The following is a 6,733-nucleotide window of genomic DNA, read 5'->3' as shown; positions in this document are numbered from 1 at the left end:
GGTATCTTCAGACTTGCAAGACTCCGTTAATGTAGCCTTACAATACAGTAGACCTAGTTTATCTCCTGTCTGGTTTAACTGAGAGGGCTGATACAATTAGAATTATTAAACAAGGTCTATCTGGATTAGCTTGTTAAGCATAATTATTAAATATAAAATATTAGTAAATTATGTGCAAGATGACTAGGTAAAACATCTTTATCAACTTAATCAGGAGAATAAAAGTATTCTCACAAAGAAGCAGGTAGGGTCTGGTGAGGGATGTTTAAAGCTGGTTCTTCAGCATCCAGGGGAGAGATACCTGACCTCTTTATTTAACCTCTATAGATTATCAAGTTTGGCTTTGATCTATGACCTAAGGAGAAGTTAGATATGTTTATCTATATGGAATGCAGCCATGGCTCGTGGACCCAAGAAGCACCTGAAGCAGATGGCCGCTCCAAAGCACTGGATGCTGGACAAGCTGATGGGAGTCTTTGAATAGATTTATGTACTCCCTGACTGGTGATGAGGTCAAGAAAATCTGCATACAGTGGTTTATCAAGATTGATGGCAAATCAGCACAGATATTACCTATCCGGCTGGATTCTTGGATATGAGCAACATTGAAAAAACAACCGAGCACTTCCACCTTGCGTATGATACCAAGGGATGCTTTGCCATTCACCGCATCACACCAGAAGAAGCCAAATACAAGCTGTGCAAGGTTAGAAAGATCTTGGTGGGCACCAAAGGAATTCCTCACCTTGTCACTCATGATGCCCGAACAATCCGGTACCCAGATCCCCTCATCAAAGTGAATGACACTATCCAGATTGATTTGGAGACAGGCAAGATTACAGATTTCATCAAGTTTGACACAGGCAACTTGTGCATGGTGACTGGAGGAGTTAACTTGGGGCGTATTGGTGTAATCACCAACCTGGAGAGGCATCCTGGTTCATTTGATGTGGTTCACCTTAAGGATGTTAATGGCAATAGCTTTGCCACCAGGCTGTCTAACATCTTTGTGATTGGAAAGGGTAACAAGCCTTGGATCTCTCTGTCTTGTGGAAAGAGAATCTGCTTGACTATTGCTGAAGAGAGAGATAAGAGGCTAGTAACTAAACAGAGCAGTGGTTGAGCCCCCGAGGGGCTGTGCAAAGCCCAATCCAGATTGATTTCCGGTTTGATAAATAAACCTTTACCATACTATTGATAAAAGATTCCTAATGCTTAGCAAAAGACTACAGATTAACACCAATGTCAAAGTTAGGTGTATATGTCATTTGTACGTTTCCCCTTTAAGAGCGGTGAGACACTATCTTAGTCTCTCTTTTCAATTGATATATTAACCCAATTGAACCAGCTCTTTCTTAAGGTGACCAATCGTCCTCTTTTAGGGAGGACAGTCCTTCTTTTGTAAGTTCTGTCCTCTCTTGAAAAGTGTCCTCCTACATGTCCTCCTTTTCGATATTTGAAGACTAATCTGTGAATCTCCGTATTCGATCGATGCCGATCCGATCCATTGCATGTGATGTGATGTATTTGTACTTGATATGATGATTCGTCAAGGCTCGGTACAGTGTGGTGAGATGCGATTATTTATTTATTTATTTAACTTTTATACCGCCCTTCTCCCGAAGGACTCAGGGCGGTGAACAGTTAAAATAACATACATATAAAATGTGAATATAAGATGATTAAGCCAATTTGGTTCATCGGTTAAGAATCTTCAGCATAAAGATTTAGAACAATTAGAAGAGATTTATGCCAGCCCGGCTTGGTGAAACAGAAAGGTCTTAAGTGCACGACGGAAAGTACGAAGATCTGAGATCATTCGTATCCCTGGGGGCAACCTGTTCCAAAGGGTAGGTGCCCCCAGAGAAAAGGCTCTTTCTCTGGGAACCACCAGTTGACATTGCTTTAGTGACGGCACCCTGAGGAGGCCCACCCTGTGGGAGCGTGCTGGTTGGTGGGAGGTTATTATGAGATTATGAGACGCATGTGCTCCACACAGGAGAATTGTTTTGAGAGAGTGCGCCATGTGCAAGAGTGCACTGCGTGCAAATGGCTTTGTTTACTTCTTACCGAAACACGACACGGCACACACGCACACATTAGACTCATTGTTGCAATGAATAAAATGTTTCTTTTATTTACGATATTTTTTTTTCTTCAATTTATTTGTGTCCTCCTTCTCATTGTAAAAAAGTTGGTCACCTTATGTTTCTCAAATTCTCATCCTCTTTTCCTGTCTTGCAGACTGGTTCCAATATTATTGTATGCTGATGATGCATCTAACTTGTTTTGCAGGTGGGCTTGGGAATGGAAAATTTGTTTTGCAAAGCTGGTTTTTAATTACAAAAAAAAATTTAAAGGTCCTAGTTCATGCAACATCCCCTCTCCCACCAAGAGTAAATTTTGACAAATAAACCAGAACAAAGCTGAGCAGATGTTTAATGTTTTAAAAAATAGGATTTCTTCTTCATGTCCCTTGATCATAGAGCAAGCACTCCAAGTGTTCTGCCTTTTGTACCCAAAGGAACAGAACAGCTATCTCAATTTATTTTTTTCATGCAGAGAGAAATTATTTTGTCCTAGTGGCCTGTTAATTGTTGGAACTGAAAGCATTCCTCAACTCCTTTAGGATGTACAAATCTATATGTTTAGAAAAGTGGTTGTACTGCAAACTGTATAGATAGTGCTTTTTAGATCTATGCTGACTGTTCCAGCTGAGTTAGTATTGTGCTCTTCATTTTCACCTTATTGTCTCTTGAAGTCAGAGACTGATGCCATGTTCTCAGTCTATGACTGAAATTATTATCATCTCCCCCACCCCCTCAGGAGATCTCACCCCAGTGATAGATGCTACCATTTCAGATTGAGATGACTAAAACAATGTGACCAAGAAGCTCAATTTTCCTTAAAATAAGAAAACCAAAACCACTATTCTTCCTTTAGATTTCAACTTTCAATCCAGGAATCTTCTGAAGTTTTGATCGCTGATCTAATTGCATTGCCATTTGAAATACCCGTCTTTAAATGAATTTTTTTAAAAAAACAACCAGTGTACCCTACGTCTGGAAAACCATACAGATCTTATCTGTAAGATTATTATTCTCAAGTTTCCCAGATCAAGACTTGGCAGACTCTTGACTTTAGACAAATTAACTTAGCTCTCAAGGCTTGAACTCTGCTGAAGTTTTCAAGACACTTGACACAATGTACTGATAAAGACCATATTCTTATCTTTCCTGCAGCAAAGCATTGCCTATTTGATGGATAGAGTTGTCAGAAGGTTGTAAGCGATCATGCTAATTCTTGGGCTGCAGGCAGTGGATTTCACCATGATTGGAGTACTAAAGGGGTAACAGGCTTTCAGAACCCCACTCCTACCCTCCAATGAAGAGTTGGCACAATATCCCAACTTCATTCATCTTCACTTGGATGCTCAGCTGAGTTTGGATGATTTCTCTCAGATAATTGACCTAGCAGAGCTAATAAGAATTTATTACAAACTAGGATGAAGTCACATTGAACAATTGATGTCAACAAAAGGATGCCCTTCCACTACTATGCAGGGGTGGGATTCAGAAATGTTAGCAACTGGTTCTCTGCCCGGTTTCTGGGTGGGTGTGGTCATGGTGGGCGTGGCCTACTCGGCCTCCTGCACCATGGGGGGGGGCATTTTCATCCTCCCCAGACCCCAGAGGTTTTCGTTGAGCCTCCGGGAGGGCGAAAACAGCCTCTCCCGGGCTCTGGAGGCCCTCTGGAGGCCGGAAACAGGCCCATTTTCAGCCTTCCGGTACTTCTGGTAGGCCCATTTTTTGCCCTCCCCAGGCTCCGGAAGTTTTTCTCAAGCGTCTGGGAGGGTAAAAATGGCCTCCCCTGGACTCCTGAGGTCTTCCAGAGGCCAGAAATGGGCCCGTTTCTGGACTTCCAGAACTTCCAGTAGATCCGTTTTTCGCCCTCCCAGAGCCTCCGCAGTGCGGACCCTGCACTTACCTGGCATCCAAAACGGGTTGCGTGAAGACTCCCGGGAGGGCGGGGTGGGCAGGGTCAGCCAGTCCTTACAACTATCGGTTCAGTGAATCAGATTAAAATTAACATCTGATTTGCCAGAATCAGCTGAATCCCACCCCTGCTCCTATGCTCACAATAATTTAAACCCATTGCTGATGCTTCTTACCTTCATGCATTTCAGCAAATTCTTTCCTGTGCATTTCATTGAAGCTGGATACCAGCTGGTTGTTGGCAGAATTGATTCTTCTGCCCTGAGAATCACTGTTCTAAATTTACCCGTCATTGTTACACATCTTTATCTAAAGAATTGAAATAACATACACAAGTCAAACAAGCTAATTAATATAAATCAACTGTAACAATGCAAACAAATTCCACCTAACAACTATGATTCTTTCAAACTACATGAATTGCAGTGGTCAAATAGGTACTGTATGACTCTCTTTTGTATATATTAATATGGGTGTTTCCCTACATTTATGTCTCCTTATATTTTCTATAACAAAACAAAAAGATGAAGAAAAGATGTGAGACTTAAAAGACAGCATAATCTGCACCCTCCATAAATGCTGATAAATAAGGCAGCATAATTGCACAATAAAACCTTCATCTCAAAGTAATTATAATTTGGAAACTTCAGGTCTACTTTCATTGGCAGAATGATTGACAGCCATTCGTTTAATGATCGTTCAAAATTACAACGGCACTGAGAAAAAGGACATGTCCATTTTTCCCACGACTGTTGAGGCATCTATGTGGTCAAGTGATTGAAATCCAGATGCTTGGCAACTGGCTCATACCCTGTTTCCCCCAAAATAAGACATCCTGTGATAATAAGCCCAATTAGGCTTTTGAGCGCATGGCAATAAGGCTAAGTGCTTATTTCAGGGTTTAAAAAAATATAAGACAGGGTCTTATTTTTGGGGAAATACGGTAGTTATGACGGTCGTAGTGACCCAGGGGTCACATGAACCCCTTTTGTGACCTTCTGACAAGCAAGATCAATGTGGAAGCCAGATTCACTTAACAGTTGTGTTATTAATTTAGCAACGGCTAAATTGCAATTGCAGCAAGGAAAGTTGTAAAACAGGGCAAAACTCACTTAACAATTGTCCTTGCTTAGCAATGGAAATTTTGGGCTCCTGTTTGATCAGGAGAATGGACTAGAAGACCTTCAAGGTCCCTTCCAGCTCTATTCTGATTGATTGATGGATGGATTGATTAACCTAACATGTGCAACCCTGAGAACCTATGGGAAGATATAGTAAAGGTATTGCCTTGGCACTGTAGAAAGAGATCTTGGTTCTACGTATTCTTTGTAGTCATTGGCAGGCATTCTTACTTAGTCCAGATCAGGGGTGATCTGGAGAACCGGTAGCGGAAATTTTGAGCAGTTTGGAGAACCGGCAGCGGAAATTTTGAGTAGTTCAGAGAACTGGCAAATACCACCTCTGGCTGACCCCAGAGTGGGATGGGAATGGAGATTTTGCAATATCCTTCCTCTGGAGTGAGGTGGGAATGGAGATTTTGCAGTATCCTTCCCCCGCCATGCTCACTGGTTCATACTTATGACTGTTGCTCTGTCCCAAGCTCACGTGAACACCTTTTGCAACCTATAAAATAAAATACTTAAAAAATAAAAAGAACATAGCTTAATAGAGAAAACATGGATGTAAAATCAGAATGGAATCAAGAATTTTTGAAGCATGCCCTTTTAATCATCAAACATTTTAATTTTCTTCTAAATTAGTTTTTTCCTCCCTTCCAATCAGTTATCAGAGATTCCCTGGACAAGTCCCTGCAGTTTTCTTGGCAAGGTTTTTCAGAAGTGGTTTGCCATTGCCTCTTTCCTAAGGCTGAGAAAAAGTGACCGGCTCAGGGTAACCCAAATGGCTTTTCCTAAGGCAGATCTAGAGCTCGCAGTCTCCCAGTTGCTAGTTTGACACTGTAAATATTACACCAATCTGGCTATCAAATTAGTTCTATTTCAAAGCAAACAGAAACCTCCTTTGGTACACTTTAGATTAAAATCCAGGAATTTATCTTGTGGGCCCTCACATAAAATTCAATTGGATATTCCTGAGGGCTGAATGTTGGTGTTATTTTGGTATTTATGATTGTAAAGGTTTAGCTCCATTTTTAATTTCATATCTTTATGTGGGAGCAAAGAAGTGGGCTGGTTTGTGTTTCTTTAAAAGATCTTAGCAGTTATCTTCTGGAATAAATGTTGCTTTAGCTCATTTATTTGTGTATCCAGAAGAGTTAACAAACACAAGCTATGCAGGGCTGCCTCAATACAATCAGTATTGCTATCAGCAAAATAAAAATGCTACCTCAAAGCAAGAAACAGAATGAGCAATCAAACTGAAATTCTTGGAAGAGACACTTATGTTGTCTTCTAGATTTGATGAAAAATGTATTGGAACATAAAGTTTAGGATTGTTACGGTTATCTTTCACCACGGAACTGAAAGTGCTTTGAAGAGCAATCATTATCTGCGTTTTAATGCAATTGTATATGTCAAACAGGTTTTTCTACACTCCTGGCCTCTCTTCCTTGAAAAGCGAATACAATCAGAATAGAGCTGGAAGGAACCTTGGAGATCTTCTAGTCCAACCCCTTGCTCAAGAAGGAGACCCTATACCATTTCAGACAAATGGCTGTCCAATCTCTTCTTAAAAACCTCCAGTGATGGGACACTCACAACGTCTGAAGGTAAGCTGTTCCA

The 6,733-nt window shown here is 40.9% G+C and overlaps 1 pseudogene; it reads left to right on the top strand.

Moving 5' to 3' along the window:
* The first annotated feature begins 397 nt into the window (after positions 1-397).
* On the top strand, positions 398-1,123 carry LOC139313866 (small ribosomal subunit protein eS4-like; annotated as a pseudogene).
* The last annotated feature ends 5,610 nt before the right edge of the window (positions 1,124-6,733 follow it).

Source organism: Pituophis catenifer, unplaced genomic scaffold (genome assembly GCF_029215685.1).
Source record: "Pituophis catenifer annectens isolate HBS135680 unplaced genomic scaffold, rPitCat1.0.hap2 SCAF_3, whole genome shotgun sequence".
NCBI lineage: Eukaryota > Metazoa > Chordata > Lepidosauria > Squamata > Colubridae > Pituophis > Pituophis catenifer.
This window is presented reverse-complemented; position numbering and strand designations above follow the sequence as displayed.